Source organism: Vidua macroura, chromosome 5 (assembly GCF_024509145.1).
Source record: "Vidua macroura isolate BioBank_ID:100142 chromosome 5, ASM2450914v1, whole genome shotgun sequence".
In the NCBI taxonomy this organism is placed as follows: Eukaryota; Metazoa; Chordata; class Aves; order Passeriformes; family Viduidae; genus Vidua; species Vidua macroura.
The window spans coordinates 57,664,977-57,681,301 of NC_071575.1; the positions used below are offsets into that span (position 1 = coordinate 57,664,977).

Consider the following 16,325-nt stretch of genomic DNA (forward strand, 5'->3'; position numbering starts at 1 on the left):
ACATAATGATTATACAAGTAGAAAGTAGATCAGGTATACAAAGATTTGATGTTACCAGAAAAATTGATTGCTTGTTCTGTAATAGAGACAAAATTATAAAAGTAATAGGTTAGAGAAAATAGTAAATACTAAATATGATATACTGCAGAAAGCATTTAATATCACTGGCAAATACAAGAGTATGAATAGACCTACAAGGCCAGGTACTGGAAATTACTCTTCATTGTATAGTGCTAATATGTCAGGGGTTTCATGGTCAATAGTTCCCATTAAAAATTAGCAAAATACCTGAGATAATGGCTGAGTCCTGTAGTACCAAATCGTGCCCTATGGACAGCGAAGGCACATCCATGGTCCCAAATATTATGATGAAATCTACCTAACAGGAAGATAATTAAGGGGGGGCAGAGGAGAAAACAAACCAAATCCAACAACCCAGAGGACAGCATGCATATGTTACAGTAACTTTATCTAATCCTCCAGCTGTGACATAAAGTCACACATGCAGACAGCAGGTATCTGATTAGACACTTCTGCTTAACTGCTGTTGTTTCATACTAAGACAGAATAAAGCAACTCACAATTCTCGCTATAGTAATAGCTTCTTGGTCCTAGTGTGAGGTCCTGACTCATCATGGGCTTTTTCCCTGCAGTTTCTGCTGTTGGTATGTGTAATTAATAAACATAATGTTAATGCATTTAGTTGCTATAGAAACCATTATTTCTTTAGTTTCCCGTGAGAATTCTGAGCAAATCTGCAGTAAGTTTGACCCAACTCTCATTCTCATAGTCTTGAATGAAATAAGTTATGACTCCTGGGAGTAACATTTGAATTTCTATCTATGATTAAAGTTCTATAAATGTACATAGCAATTTGTCCCCATAGACTGCTACCAAATGTATCCTCAAGACCTTATCAATTATATTACCCAGAGGAATTGTATTAGGCTTTCTTTCATTATATGAAAACAACTGTGTTGGTAATTTAAATGTGGTTTTCTTAAACTTAGTGTTAATTTGAAAATACTATAAAATGCAGTCAGTTTTTAGAATAAATAAGATAAAAATAAATTATAAGGACAAGTCAAGGTTGAATACAACTTATCTTCCCTGAAATGCAGAATACAACAATCCCAACAATAATGAAAATATTTTATTCTTGGAGTACCCTCCAATGCAGTGACTTTTAGAAACATCTGGTCAACATCAACATTGCAGCATTAAGAAGTTTTACAAGCAATTCTTGATATTTTAAAATATATGTGGTACACAAATGCATTTGTCAAAATTTGTACCATTCATAAACATAATGCAGCATGGTAGGGGAAATAGACAGAAAAGCTGATGGCTGTGAGAGTGACAGGGGAAGGCAGTTTAATGTATAAACCATCCCCACAAACTAGAACACCAGTGTGTCTCATTCCAAATTAGTGTCCCAACCTGCAGGATAGAGAGGTTTGCTCATACCCAATAAATACTTAGATGCACTGATAAAACTTTAAAACTACCAGACCAATCTAATGCTCACAGTGCCCAAATGAGTAGGCACAAGATCTGTGTTAGAGTACCAAAATACTGAACTACTGAGATACAGGAAGGAGAGTTGATTGGAAACTCTCCAATCCAAGAAATAATTTCTCCTTTTGCTGTTGCCACGCTCTGAAAGAAAATATAACACTGATTTTTTCTGCAGCATCTGATCACTGACAAGATCTTTGTCACTATCTCTTGTGAAAGATATGTGACAGAATCACAATTTCTGCATTTAGTTGAGATTTACATATGAGGTAATCACAGAACTGTTGAGTATGATAACAATAAAACACCCAAAGGCTCCTACAGAGTTAGCAGCAGTTAAGAAAGAGGCTGTACAGAGATGCCTGCCTCAGCTTGTATCCTGCTTCATGCCCTCTGTACATCTAAACCTAGATTTCTAAGCAGAATCCATGTCTGCCCCTATGTTTTGAAAACAGAAATTTTTATATTTATTGAAAAATAAGTACTGGTGTATGTACATGTAGAATCAAAGCCCATTATATTATGGCCGTGTAAATGTATTTAGGAGTGGTCATCGTCCTTTAAGTAAAAGAACTGATGGGTAATGTCCTCTTGGACAGCATTAACACACGTTAATAAAAAGGAGTCATAACAATAAAAAAGGAAAATGCCATCTTTCCAAAAGCTTTATCCTTTTTTCATTCCTCTGTCTTTTCTCTGAAATGACATCTTGACAGGGGAGACTATTTGGGTATTGCTCTTAATGGACTCTCAAATATGCTGTTATTAGGAAATGTAATGAAGTTCCTCCCCTGTGTTCAATTCACTTTTATTTGTTTATTTTAGGGATGCAGAAAGGGCTGAAATTTTTGCCCCTGTGAACTTTATGGAATAATGGATCATTTCCTCTAATTGTTTTCTTTTTTTTGTTGTTTACAAAAGGACAACTTCGGAGACTTTCTGTAAAGGCCGGGGGATGTCATTATGTCTATTGCTATTCATAATTGGATATCTCCATGTAATTTAAAACTATTAGTGATTAAAAATAAGAGTACAAGTAAACAAAACACTCTTATGAGATGCTAGGGTTGTTTTCATCTCTTCAGAGAAGAGTTGATATTTTTGGATGAAAAAATATTAACTTTCATTGTTTCTTCTGTGTATTGAATAACACAAGTGAGGGAAAAGGAAAAATAGGGGAAGAGGTAAAGACATGATCAATTTATATGGGAATAGTCAATATTTTAGAGACTCAGTGAACATCCCCAAATACAGAATTTTACAGCTTTATCCTTTTTTAAAAACTTTTTTTTTTACTAATCATATGACCTGATACTTTGGTTATTCTCAATTAGTTTAGATGCTTTCATTACTCTTTTGCATATATTTTAAAAAGTGAAGTAAATTCTGTGCACCCGTGCTCTATTGCAAAATAGCACAAAGAACCTTCCTAAGATTATCTTTGTCAGCAGAGGGAAAGAGATCTGAAATAAGGATGGTGTTGTTAAGATCTGATTATAAAATTATTACAGAGATTTCTGTGCCTGATTTAAGGTGCGAATGAGACCATATGCTGAAGTCGATAGCACAGATTTTATTTAACAGTAAATGAGGAGGAGAGAGAGAGAGATGGGGAAAGGGGCTGGAGTAGGGGGAGAGGAAAGAAAGAGAGTGAAAGAGAAACAGATTAAGTAGAAAAAAGATTTCACCAGTCCATAGATTCTGATGACATCCCAATGAGCTTCTTCTTCTGGTCTTGTCAGTGGCTGCAGACTATCCATGAAGTGGGGTAGGATGGGACTGGGAGAAGAGTCCACAAAACTCCTCTTTCATTGGGGTTCTGTTGTACAGTCTAGGTGGAAATGGCCACAGTACCACGGGATGATGTCTTATCCTGCCTTTTATCAGCCTTTTCCCTTATCTGGAATACCAGTTTGTCTCTTCAGGTACACACAGCCTTCTGCACCTGGGAGGCCACTGTGTGCATCACTAGTAAAGCACCCAACCAATTGCTTGAACCATTAGCACCGGTGTCCTAAAGCACCTGGGGTTTACTGCAGTGGTCAAGGTTAGCAGTTCAATCTCTTAGACTTGTGGATGCTTTCTTCTCTTTAACCTGGGATAGCTGAACAATAGAACCGCCTTATCTTATCTTAGGGTCCTTTTGAGGTCCAAATCAATAGGCATACACAGGGAGGGTGGGCTTCAATAGATGAGCTGCTGTTTCTTTGCTGTTTGCTACAGTAGACAGAAGTCTTTTGGTGATCTTAAAATGTTTAAACCATTAACCATTTCAGTCTCTGACAGGTGTTCATATATTGCAATGGCCAGCTAGGATGTGTATGTCATTTGCATACATTATGACAACAGTTGCTGATTTCAGCAAAATGAAATTTTCTATGTGTCTTTAAGAAACTTGGAGAGTTCTTTCCACCTTTCCTTTGGAAGAATAATACACTCTTTTAGATTTATATTTTGTTTTCCACTTTCTGTTCTTAAGACATTCAGTTACTACATATTAAAGCGATAATTTGATGAACTGAATACAATAGAAGTAGTAATGAACTGAAATTTTATCATATATCCTCAAAGATTTTCTGATCTGTATCTGGGAACATGAGGAACTAACACTGTACACAAGCAATGCTTATATCCCTTTAATCATAGGATGGTTTATTAATAAGGCTTATTTCCTTCTATATCTAAAATAGTTTACAGCTATTTTATACTTAACTCCTGTGCCTCACTGCAGTGTAGCTGTGCTGACAGAACAGTTACTGAAATTTCCCAATGCCCTCCTGCAGTGTTCTCACTAGAAAGACAAAATTACACTATCCATGTTTTTCAAAAAAGTCTTTAAAATCACATAAAAGTGTGTGTTGACTGGTCTGTGATGATGGCATTGTTCAACCGGAGAATATCTGGGAATGAGATCCCACATCAGTTATAGTTTACTCATTATTGAGCAGCATTAATAGAAGTATTCTTTGAAGATATTTGAATAGATCTTGAAGGAAAAAGTGCAAATCCCTAACTCTTTTAAGGATTCAGAGATAATTTTTTTAAATCTACAAGGTGACAGTTTTAAGACACAATTGCCTCCCAAGAATTTCATGCATAATAAGTACACAGTGACTTTAGGGGAAAGTCTGTGACCAGATAACTGCAAGTGAATAAGAAAATAGAAAACAAGGTTCCAAAATTAGGTAGGAATACAATTATAGAAAGTCCTTAAAATCAAGCTGGAAGGCTTCTATTTCCTGTACAAATAAGGGGAGTAGGTGAAATTGTTTAAATTAGGGCATGATGTAATGTATGTAAATATGAGTAGATGAGACCTGCAAGGATGATTACTCATTAAAATAAATAATTATTTCATCCAGCAAAGCAAGTTATATGAATCCAAACTCAATACCTATGAGATACAAACCAGTTATTAGTGAAAGAACACAAAGAAATTTTGTCTTTTACTAACAAGAATATGTGACTTTATTAAGTTCTTTCTAAGAAAACATTCTTTTTTAATGCTGCAATGAGACATGCCCCATTTCACATGCTCCCTTAAGCTAGAAGAATAAATAATGCAGAAACAAGCCAGTAATTAAGTGAACAGAAAAGAAAAGGCAAAGAAAAATCGTAAAGATTTCAGCAGGATACCAAATGAAAGTGTTTGGGGTCAGGTCTCTCCCAGTATGGCACCTTGAGTCATTGATCTGTTTTACTCTGTGAGGCACTTTGGTGTTGTCTCTGGTTGGACTTAATGAAGTAGTCGAACACTGTGATCAAGTGCAAGATAAGATTAACTCATAAATAGAAACCCAATATATTTTTTCTTTATTTTGACTGTCAACTAGATAATTTTTTTATCTTGCATTGTGGAGTAATTAATAAAATTAAACTACAGAAATATTTTTCCTTTTTTTGGTTAGCTTATTAATTATTCAAATAAATGAGGCCAAGAAATAGGTCAAGGTATATTTAACTCTGTGTAATACTGAGGACAAACCAGAATCCAGACATATCACTTGCCTTTGATTTTAGGTTCCTGACACAAATCACAGACCCTCTAGGATCCTAAGTGGAGAGAAATGTTATCCACACTGCAGTCTTGGAGTGAAGAGTTAAGTCTCTAGTTCTTTTATTGTCTTTCCTCCAACTTTCTCCTTCTTCCTCTTTTCCTTCTTTTCCTTATCTGTTTCTTTCTGGAATTCTTTCTGAAAATAAAAATTCTGTCTTTAAATGTTATCATTAACAAAAAAAAATTGCACCCAAATGTCTTGCTTTTCACCTCATTTTAAGCTGAATGACAGCTTACCCAAACTATCTTTGGGTCTTTTTCTATCACACCAAATATGTTGAAACAGATTAACATATTGTTAGCCTAAAATATTGAATTTCATAATCTGAAGACAAAAAAGATTTGAAAAGAAAATATAAAAAAAAATTTGATCATAAGAATTCCTTGATATTTACCTGTGAAAATATTCAAGGTAAAAAAAAAAAAAAAAAAAAAACAAAAAAAACAAAAAACTCAGTTTTCTGTCTTTTAAAATACTTCTTGGCTGTCCTTTTTCAGAGTATCATAAAATGTGTTAACTTTAATGTAATTGGAAAAATTACTTAAAGCATGCCACCTTAAGAAAATTCAATCTGGTGAATATCTTATGTGATGGTACTCAGCTAAAAATCATTCAATTTATTATTGTTTTAATTTCTCATCTATACTTCATCATTGGTCAATAAAGCAGGTAGATGGTCTTCAGATCCATTATCTTATTGACAAAACTATTTCTGTTATGTAAGAGTCTGGCTTTCTCAGGAATTACTTATGTTTATGTGCATACAACTTTAATTTTCCTGGAAATTACTGTTGCTTCCACAACTTTTCTTTGAATTTTTTTTTAAACACTAATTATGACAAGTCTTTCATTAGCTAGAAAGAAAGCCAATCCATTTTATGTTGCTATTATGCATTTTTTCCATTGAATGCGTATTTCTATGTTATTCAATGATACATCAGTCATTGGAGAGGTTATAACAATACAAATCAAATACATACCTTCCAGCATCTGTGTTTATTGGTGTAACATTGAATTCTTTAACACCTGGTTTCCATTCAGACACGTTTCTATACCTGTTCTTTTGCTGCAGTCATTTTCCTTATGAAAGTTAATCGAGTTCAGGAAAACTGCCAAGAATTACCTCTAAGTTTCATGGTCACCTTCCTGTGTGGTGTAACTGGAATGGCTCAAAGCCTATGGGACAATACAAACAATTTCGTTAGTATTCTTGGCTGTTTACCAAAACAGAACATTTCATTTGTATACAGAGAATTTCCCCAGTAACAAATTATTTTCAGCCATGGCTTTTCATCAACACCACAAAGAGAAATTAAATTGAATATATCTATGGCCATATATATTACCTCTCAAATTTAATATTTAGTAAGGCAAGTACTTAGTGACCAATATCCAAATTATTTTGACTAATGGACTAGATTTCCCTCTCCTTCATTGATTGCTCAACATACTGCTCCTATAAGCTGTGCCCTCACCAGCAATCATATTTGTTTGCAGACTTCAAGTCTTTGCTAGATAAATAGATGGGGAGAGAGACAGGGGAACATGAAGGTCTGAAATGATCTTTTTCAAGACTTTGGGCTTGTAAACAGTTCTAACATGTTTGTTTAAAGTTTTGCTCAATCTGCTCCAAGGCATTCTTCTCATGCATGACATGGTCTGGGACACAGTTCTGCATGAACAGTACTCTGTCTACACATATCTGAGGCCAACTCTTCAAACCTCAACAATGAGTATGTCACATGCAACAGAACTTGTAATTCTCTCTTCTGTTTTTTCCTCAAAATGACAATGATCTCATGACAGCTGGCCTGAAGGAGATATTACTACCTCATCCTTTGAAACGGTTTATAAGCTGAGGAGACAGAGCTTCCTTTGTCCCAGATACATATACACGCACACGCAGATATACAAACCATCAGGATTTGTTAATTCATGCTTCTGAACAGAATTGGAACTGAACCTAAAATTTAAGTCCAGCCTCTCAAATTTCAGAACAGAGATGAGCTACTGAAGGATTGGGTGTTTCAGCATTTGTACCAAGGCGACTTTATAAGTCCTGCAGAAGTATTTCTAATGTAAGCACTGCCTAATGTAAGCACTTCAGTGAACTAGATTTTTTTGTGAATACTTGAATTACATATAAAGATACAGTATTAAAGGAACTCTTGCTACAATTTGAGTTTAAGGTGAATGTCTTATGTTACATTGGATGATATCATGCATGCTTTTTGTTTTTTACAAGGTCAGGTGAGTGGAAATCAGGAAACAGGCCAGCATACATGTAATGCATACATGTAAGCAGTTTGTTGTTTAAATGAAATAAATGTTTGGGCAAAAGAATATTATACTCCATCTCCTTCATCTTGTGTGAAAAGTCAAGAGATCCAACTATTGACTTTTTTTGACGGGAAGTTGCGACCTTTTTTTTCTTTAAGACTAAAGACTGAAGTATGGTTGTGAAGAAGAACATATTGTTAACACAGATATTTAGACACAGTACTGAGAATGAAAAGCTTTTATAGCAGTTGGTCTGATATCTTGTCATTCTGTCACCTGAGAATGACAGCCTTATAGGTTGCAGCAAGAGTCAAGGAAATTTCACTTTGAAAAACATCAGCAGCCTTCGTACATCTGTTAATTAAAGCAATCTGCCAGTCTTCCTCTTAGGCATTCAATGAATCAATGTTAAGTTAACGTGACACATTTTCACTGCTTCTGTAATAGAATTGGAAGTAACACATTTATTTATCAGGTGGCACCGATCTACACTTCCCTGTCTGAGGACAGGTTTTGATTGTCACACTATCACTGTCTGGTCTAGGTGTAACATACTGAAGATTTTCAATCTGTTTCAGTGAAGTTATAAAATAGCATGTAGACCCTATGTTTCTCCTGGAACATTCATGCAGTATTTGAGCCTTGGATTTGGTTATCAGTATTATTCTTCTATATTTTAACAGAACTGGAGAGCAACAGTTGCTGGCAATAGATCTTCAACAAAAAAGATTTCTTTAATCTTATTTAGTCACAATGCAGGGCTTCATACAAATTTCTATTTCAGCTCTAAAGCAGATCTCATGATTCTGACATTTTGTTTTATTCTCAGCAATAATAGCTGGTATAAAAAAAGTACTACCTTTCCATGACTGATGACAAGGATTTAACTCAAGGGACTTACATTAAGTGCCTTTACTCCTGATTGTTAATCTTCAGAGACGTTTAACCAAGAAAAATTCAAGTTCAGTCTGTTTCCTCAAAAAATGCAAAGCATTGAATTAAGAAGAAAATTGCTGGAAAATATTAATATTGAATACAGTATATAAACAAAATATGATATAAACATTACATAAAAGAAACTCATAAAAATAGTTTTATAATAAATGGAACAGGATGACTGAAGATTGAAGTTTTAAGATACTGAGAAATATTTTGTGAAGGGCCTCAGTGTGGGCAATCTCTTCCCTCACCGTGGGATTTAACTGCCAAGATCATTAGTGGAATGGGATAGCAGTGTAACCTTGGACCAGACTATTGTGAAATTTAGCAAGGTTGTGGCAAAGAGCTATAAGAATTCTTGTGGAGTCCTAGCCCACTGGATTAGGAGATGTAATTATTCACAGCCCCTTCCCCTTGCCTCAGCTATGTTATTGCATCCCTGTTGCGATTTGTACAGCATCTGACAAAAGTCAATTATGGGGGCTCGTAGATGGCACAGGCCAACGCTGTATGATTAATAGGCTCCCCCAAACCAGTAACCCTTTGCAAACACAGGATAGGAAGGTGCTGCGACTAGTCGGCAATGACTTTTGGCAATTGCATTTCAGAATCTGCAGAAAAAAAGAAAAGTGTCTAGCAATCAATTTCACATTTCATTACAATGCACCTTACTGCAAAATAAATAAATAACAAGTACATATAGGATGGTGCTCTAGATTTACAGTTGAAAATTGATTGATTTTCTTTAATGTCTTGTCTAATATCTGTGTCTATTGTAAGGCATAACTCTGAAGCAGCAAGTTTTTAAAGTATTCAGCATGTCTGAATACTTTAAACAGCCTCTCTTGACTTAGAACAGCTCAGCTCCACCAGTACATCTTAGGTTGCTGCTTTTAAAGGAATACACATGGTGGCTTTTCTTGAAATGAAGTGATAAAAAATCCCACATGAGTAAATCTTCTCCAAAAAGTAGTCAGAAGTCTTTAGAAAAAGACCCTTTAGAATAAAACCCTTAAAAATTAAAACTAATACTTTTAAGATGTTTTGTCTTTATAAACTTGAAATATCATTTGCTTTCTATTGTAACGGAAGTGCCAGCACACTTTGGTTATTCTAACGTCTAGAGTAAATACTCTGTAATTACCATGGATTATTGTGTGTATGTGGCAAAGGATATCATACTTTTTGCACAAAAAATGATGGGACTTTTTTGCAAGGCCAATTTCTAAAAACGACATAAATGCTGACAGAACAAGGGGGAAAAAAACAAAGTCAGTTTCCAGCACCTTTTCAGAATGACCTCATATAGTGTAATCTTGGAAGCTCATAGACAATGAATCACAACTCCTAATATATTGCATGTGATGCTGAGAGATTAAACAGGAAAATAATCCTTATAAGAATGAAATCTCACAATGAAATACAAACACGCCCATGTGAAAATGTCTTAAAAGTTTTGGTTTAAAGCAGGAGCCAAATAATTCAAAACTAATTAAAAACTTAACAGACTTAATGGTGCTGGTACTGGCAACTTTATAGAATGACTTCACTTATCAGAGCACATAGTGAAATCAATCTTTGGAATACACCACAGATGTCCAACAACTCATTCTGGGTATTCAAGTCAGCACATTGTATGTAAAATTTGTAAAAATGTGATTTACTACCCTTGAATCCAATGGGATGACTCTACACATTCCTCCTTTTAAACAATGTCAGTAAAGAAATTAAAAGGCTCAGAGTGATAACATCATCTTGCTGAACACTGCATGTGCATTTGCAAATATTTTTAGCATTTCACTTGCACTCAGTAAGGCTGCTGAAATTTATTTCTTTCTGGTGTTCTATTTTAGTTCAAGTCTCAACTTTGTGTTTGCCAGAATCTGCAGAAGTACTGACCAGTTTTGCAAAAACTGAGGTTAATCACTGTTGCATGTGGTCCACATCGAGCAAAGCTAGTGATGTAAAAATATTTCGACTCTTAAATTTCTTGGCATTCAGAACAATAATCTGCTAATATTTCCTGATTTAGAAGTTATGTCTTAAAAAAACGGGTCTTCCTCTTCAATTGCCATTTGTTTAGAAGAAATATCCCAACACTAAAGGAAGTGAAAAAAATGGCAGAATGTAATAATTATATTTAAGTTTCAGCAGAAATCACACTCTATATCTGAGCCTGAAAAAATTAATTCTATAATTAATTTATTCCATGATTCAGATGAATAGTTTCAGATATTTTCTCCTTTGAATTGTAAAGGACTGAATAAAAAGAAAACATTTCTATTCTAACTTCTATTGTTCAAAGATTTGTGAGACAAATCACCCCTATTCATTGTTGTTGAGGTAAAATAAGCTTGTAGAAATAAATTTTGCCTGTTTAAAAGTGAAAAATCTATACAGAAGTACATTTATTGGTCAATAATTAATTACAATAATTAATTGGTCAATATATAATTACAGCACACTAATGTGATATATTAAATCTAAAGGAAATGCCAACACCTTAAAGTATCAGAATTCATAAGTAAAGGAGGCTGGTTTACCTAATGATGAATAACATCATGTGAACAGAACCTTGAAATATAGTGACCAATTGCGTAGATGACAAACCTATTTTATGGAGTGTGATGTTTTGTTGACATACTGACCTACATTATTTTCTCCAAAATGCTATTTCCTGTGCTGAAAAGGAAATAAAAGGTCTATTGTTCTAATCTTACACCTATATTACTTAGATAAGTCATGGCAATGACTTAATAGTTCCTGATCCTTTGGGGAGCTTAATGCTGATCCCTCTGGGCTCTCTGTAGCTATTTTCACATGACTATTGTTACAAGAACGTTATCTTTTTTCCCCCTTTCTTTTTCTACACAAATTATTATTAACTCTACAAAGGAGAGTGCTCTCCTGAAGACCTTCTGCAAGATAAATCCCTCCATTATTCTCCCAGAGTTTTTAACACAACAAGAGAGGTGTGAGACACACCTCTCCTGTTGTGTTAAAAACTATGAAGGATTCAGCAAACAGAATCAAGAAGGACATGTGATGAAATCCTAAGGACAATCACAAAGAGATCTGCTGAAAGAAGTCCATTGCAGGTCGGTTGCAACCAAAAAGAGTTAATTTCTCATCACCATCCTGTGACTCAGGGCTTGCTCTCAGACTGCTCGAGAGCTGGCTAACTGTAGAATATCAGGGATCAGCACAGCTCCAAATATAGAGATTCTTTAAAAACATGGGCATTCTGAGCCATCTCTTCACTCTGTTTATGGATATAGTTATGTCTGAGGACTTCATACTCATAGCATACCATCACTCTTGGCAACTCATTAAAATGAGACCTGCAAATAACTGAAAATGAGATTACACCTTTTTTGGCTCTAATTTAGTCCCTTGGGACACTTTTTGCTTCTCTTTTTGCTCATTATTCCTGCTGTTTACTTGCAATATTGCTCCAATAAGTTTATTAAGTTCATCTTGTTTACTTTCTTTTTTTTTCAGCGGCAACATTACTTCCCTAACTGAAATACTGAAGATTAAAAAAGAAAATATTCCTAGATATATGTCCACTTTCTGTAGATCTGTAGTCTGTAGATATCAATACCAGCAGCATTTCATATTTTTTTCCCTAATGAGTTCCAACCATCCTGGTGTCTGACCAAAATGGTAAAAGGCTGGAAATGTATCTTATTTTAGTAGAATCTTTCTACTTCTATTGAAAAAAAAAATGTTTTTTAAAAAAGCAATAATAATATAACATTTTCAAGGCAGCAACTCTAGCAGCATTGACCTAAAATGTTCATGCTGACTCACAAAATGTCAGTTCTTAGAGAAGGTAAAGTAAAAGCCAAAAAGTGGTATTGTTGTCTTGTGGACAGAAAAAGATTTGTGAATTTAACTTTCAGAAAAGAAGTTTTCAAAGTGTGAACTTCAGATGTTAATACTTTAATATGATAACATATATGATAAAATGATAACAAATATGATAACATATAAGGTATGGGATTCATCATAATAGCATTCAATTATTATCAGAAGTATTGAGTAGTACATTTTCAGAATAGAACGACATTGGTGTAATACAACTTAGACTATCTGCTGTATCAACTCTCGACTTTGTATTCACCAATATTTCCTTTAATGTTATCACACTAAGTAATGTTTATTTTTATAATGCGTAACAAAGAGAAAGATTTCAGAGTACTAATCATCTTCAGAGGCAAAGTGATTAAGTGATATGTTTTACTTTCTAGTCTGTGTTTGAGAAAAAAATTTGAGAATGCAGCAAAGTGCTTTTTAGTTTTATGCACTGAAGTGCCATGCAAAACTGTACTGCTTTATAAATATATCTTCATGATTTAGAGTATTATGCCGACATAAATCCATAGAAGAAAAGACATGAAGCAAGCAGTTTATTATTAGTGTACTAAGAGAAGGGTGCCTTCATGTTTATATTTTTAATTCCATGGTTATCAGACAGGCAGTTTCACTAGCAAAATGTTGACGGTCATTTTCTTCTTCCTCTTTCTTTTTACTTTAGTTTAGAATGTAATCTTTATTGGTGTCTTTTAAATTTTTTTAGTCAGACCAATTGACCTTATTACACACTTTTTGAATCAGGTTACTGAGTAAATGACATCATGCAGGACAAAAATTAACAATAGCAATATCCCATCAAAGGGCTGATATTTGCATTTAAAGTCTTTTGGAACACAAATCTGTATTATTAACTCTAAGTCAGCAGTCTTAAATCCAGTCTGAATTCCCTCTTTAATTACCTGGATAAATGCATTTGAGTCTTTTCGAGATATGAACATTCATTTTCAAATCAAAGAGATTTTTTCTTAGTCCTCAGGCAATCCGGCCTTTTGAAGTCTGTAGCCTTAAAATCAAGACTAACAATTAACTGTAGCAATATGTTATCAATGCTACAGAAAATACTAAATTCGAGAAAGGTTATTATGGCTACCTATCCCCGAGATACTAACTTAAACCTAGTCTTAAAAACTATTAAATACTATTGAATCATAATTTGATTAAGAATGTGTGATGATTATTCAGACTTTTCTTATTTTGCAGAGTTCAAGGGAAAGTAAAAGAACCATGCAAATCTTAGTGAAAGGCATTCAATGAATTTACCAGGGCTATCTTGCTCCTACATTTTTGGAAAGAGCCAATACAAACATTTCTCACTGTGTATCATTCGGTTAAGCTGTTACTATTGCTAAATACTGCTCATAACATACAAAGCTCAGTTGGTAATTAAAATTGCTGATGAAAACATAATTTTGCCTTTACTTATTTAAAAAAAAATTTTTTATATATAGCTTATCAGCAGGGTTTCATGAATTTAATGGGTATTTTTTGGAGCTGTGAACCTTTTGCTCAGGAAAAAGTTATACCAAACCAAAGACTGCCATCTTACTGTGAGTCAATTGCCCTACAAGTTAGAAAAATGCATGGTGCGTGTACATTATGACAATTTTTGCATCGTAATGCAGCCTCTCCTTCCCCAGTATGTGAAATATATGAATAGAGATGACTATATCAATCAATTAATTAGGACTAATTATTGCTTGTTGTACATGATGTAAAATACCATAATCACTTATTTTTTTCAATTATTGCAAGACTGGGATATCTCTGGGTAGCCTGAGATATATTTACAGCAGGAGATGGTGGATTGATGCATAGCGATGGTTTATTCCAGTCACTGATACAGGAATGAACATGTTCACATCTGCAAGACATTCATAGAATGACTTGACTTGGAAGGGGATTTAAAGATACTTTAGTTCCAACCCCCCTGCTGTAGGCAGGGACACTTTCTAGTAAACCAATTTGCTCAGGGCCCCATCCAACCTGGCCTTGAATACTTCCAGGGATGGGGAATCCACAGCTTCCCTAGGCAACCTTTTCCAGTGCCTTTCCACCCTCGCAGTAAAGAATTTCTTCCTAATAGATGATCTAAACCTACACTTCTTTAGCTTAAGGCCATTCCCTCTTTACCTATCACTACAAGCCCTTGTAAAAAGTCCCTCTCCAGCCTTCTTCTAGGCCAACTTTATTCTTCCATTATATTTGGGCAATCTTAATGAGATCTAACAAATAATATTTCAAGCTGTTTCTTGAGCAGTAAACAAAGAGAACTTCTGTGTAAAAATTGCCTTTTTTTTTTTTTACAAGTAAAAAGATGTTTTCAACTCACAGAAGCTGGTAACTGAAGTTTGCACATTTGACAATATGATATAAATGTTCCAGTCATTGAAACAAAGCTGAGGAAAATAAATTTCTAATTTCAGTCATTGCCTTTTTTTTTTATTCTCAAGAGAATTTTGATGACTCTTCTATAAAGTTTAAAATTAATAAGATACACATATTCCAGCCTGCCCTTTGAGGAAAGACTGAAAAATTTAGGGCTCTTCTCCCTAGAGAAGAGAAAGCTCAGGAATAACCTCATTTTATTAAGTATTTATTAATTTTTCCATTTATTAAGTATTCCAGTGCTTGAAGAGGACAAAGGTTGTCCTCTCACTTCTCAAGGAGCCACATTGAGAAGCTGAGGGCCAATGGGTGCCAGTTGCACTGTGAAGGGTTTCAACTTCATAAACGTGTCAGAGACTGAAATAGCTTGTGCCTCAAGCATTGATATAAAATTATAAACTGTATAAAGACCATCCCTCTCTAAAGGATGACTGACTAGAACTTTGGACTGAAAATCAGACTACTGATTAGATAAATGGAAAACCATTCTTCAATCCTAAAACCTAGGAAAAAAATAAACAAGGCTGAGGGAAATGCATCCAGAAGAGAACCAAACCCAGGATCCATGCTAAGAGTCATCTCTGGCTGGGTTTGGGGTGGCGAAGAGCACAGCCCACAGAAGCCAGGTTTACACAGACCTGTCCCCTGAAATGAGGGCGAGGGAGAGGAGGTTTCAAGTGTGACTGCGACGTGGGTTTTCGCTCTCCCCGGCTGCACGCAGCTCTTGGGAGCCCGGCTGTGGCGTAGCTTCCACGTGCTGCCGGGCTTTGCTGCCACGGGTTCCCGGACACGGCTCCGTGTCTCGGGCGCGTGGGCTGGCCAGCCTCTGTTACCGTGCGCTAGGGATTCGGTAAAGAGGTAAGGAATTTGTCCATTTACTCCGTGCTTGGCAGGAACGGTTTATTGGTCACGTATGGCGCGGTTCGATGGAAAGACGCGACCGCTCCCGGCACTCGCATGGGAGAAAATGGCGCCTGGCTGCCGGCGGGATACGGTTTTATGGAGGGGCGGGGCGAGAGGATCCACGGCCTGCCAGCCAATAGGGGCGGCTGCCGTGGCGGTGATGCCAGCAACAGCGACCAACCAGAGAACCCCACAGGGGCGGGCACCGAGCCTTGGGCTGACCGGGATCGTGTGGCTTGGGGTGGCCAGCACGGGGTTTCCCGGGGCCGGATGGCAGGGTGGTTACAGGAGCGGCACAGGGGTAAGAATCCGGCAACAGGCAACATGGGACCAGAAACCGGGGGGGGGGGACAACACGGGGGA

The 16,325-nt window shown here is 35.8% G+C and overlaps 1 long non-coding RNA gene across 4 annotated transcripts; it reads right to left on the reverse strand.

Annotated features, from left to right (window-relative positions):
• Positions 1-5,633: 5,633 nt before the first annotated feature.
• Positions 5,634-15,743, reverse strand: LOC128807694 (uncharacterized). 4 transcript variants are annotated; one of them, XR_008437250.1, is made up of 5 exons: positions 15,698-15,743; positions 15,004-15,070; positions 8,758-8,824; positions 6,700-6,752; positions 5,634-5,711 (listed from the first exon to the last, which is right to left on the reverse strand). It is a non-coding gene; the product is annotated as an uncharacterized LOC128807694 (long non-coding RNA). The 4 variants fall into 4 exon arrangements; XR_008437249.1 differs by having other exon boundaries at positions 5,651-5,711; positions 6,557-6,752; XR_008437248.1 differs by lacking the exon at positions 8,758-8,824.
• Between the last annotated feature and the right edge of the window lie 582 nt (positions 15,744-16,325).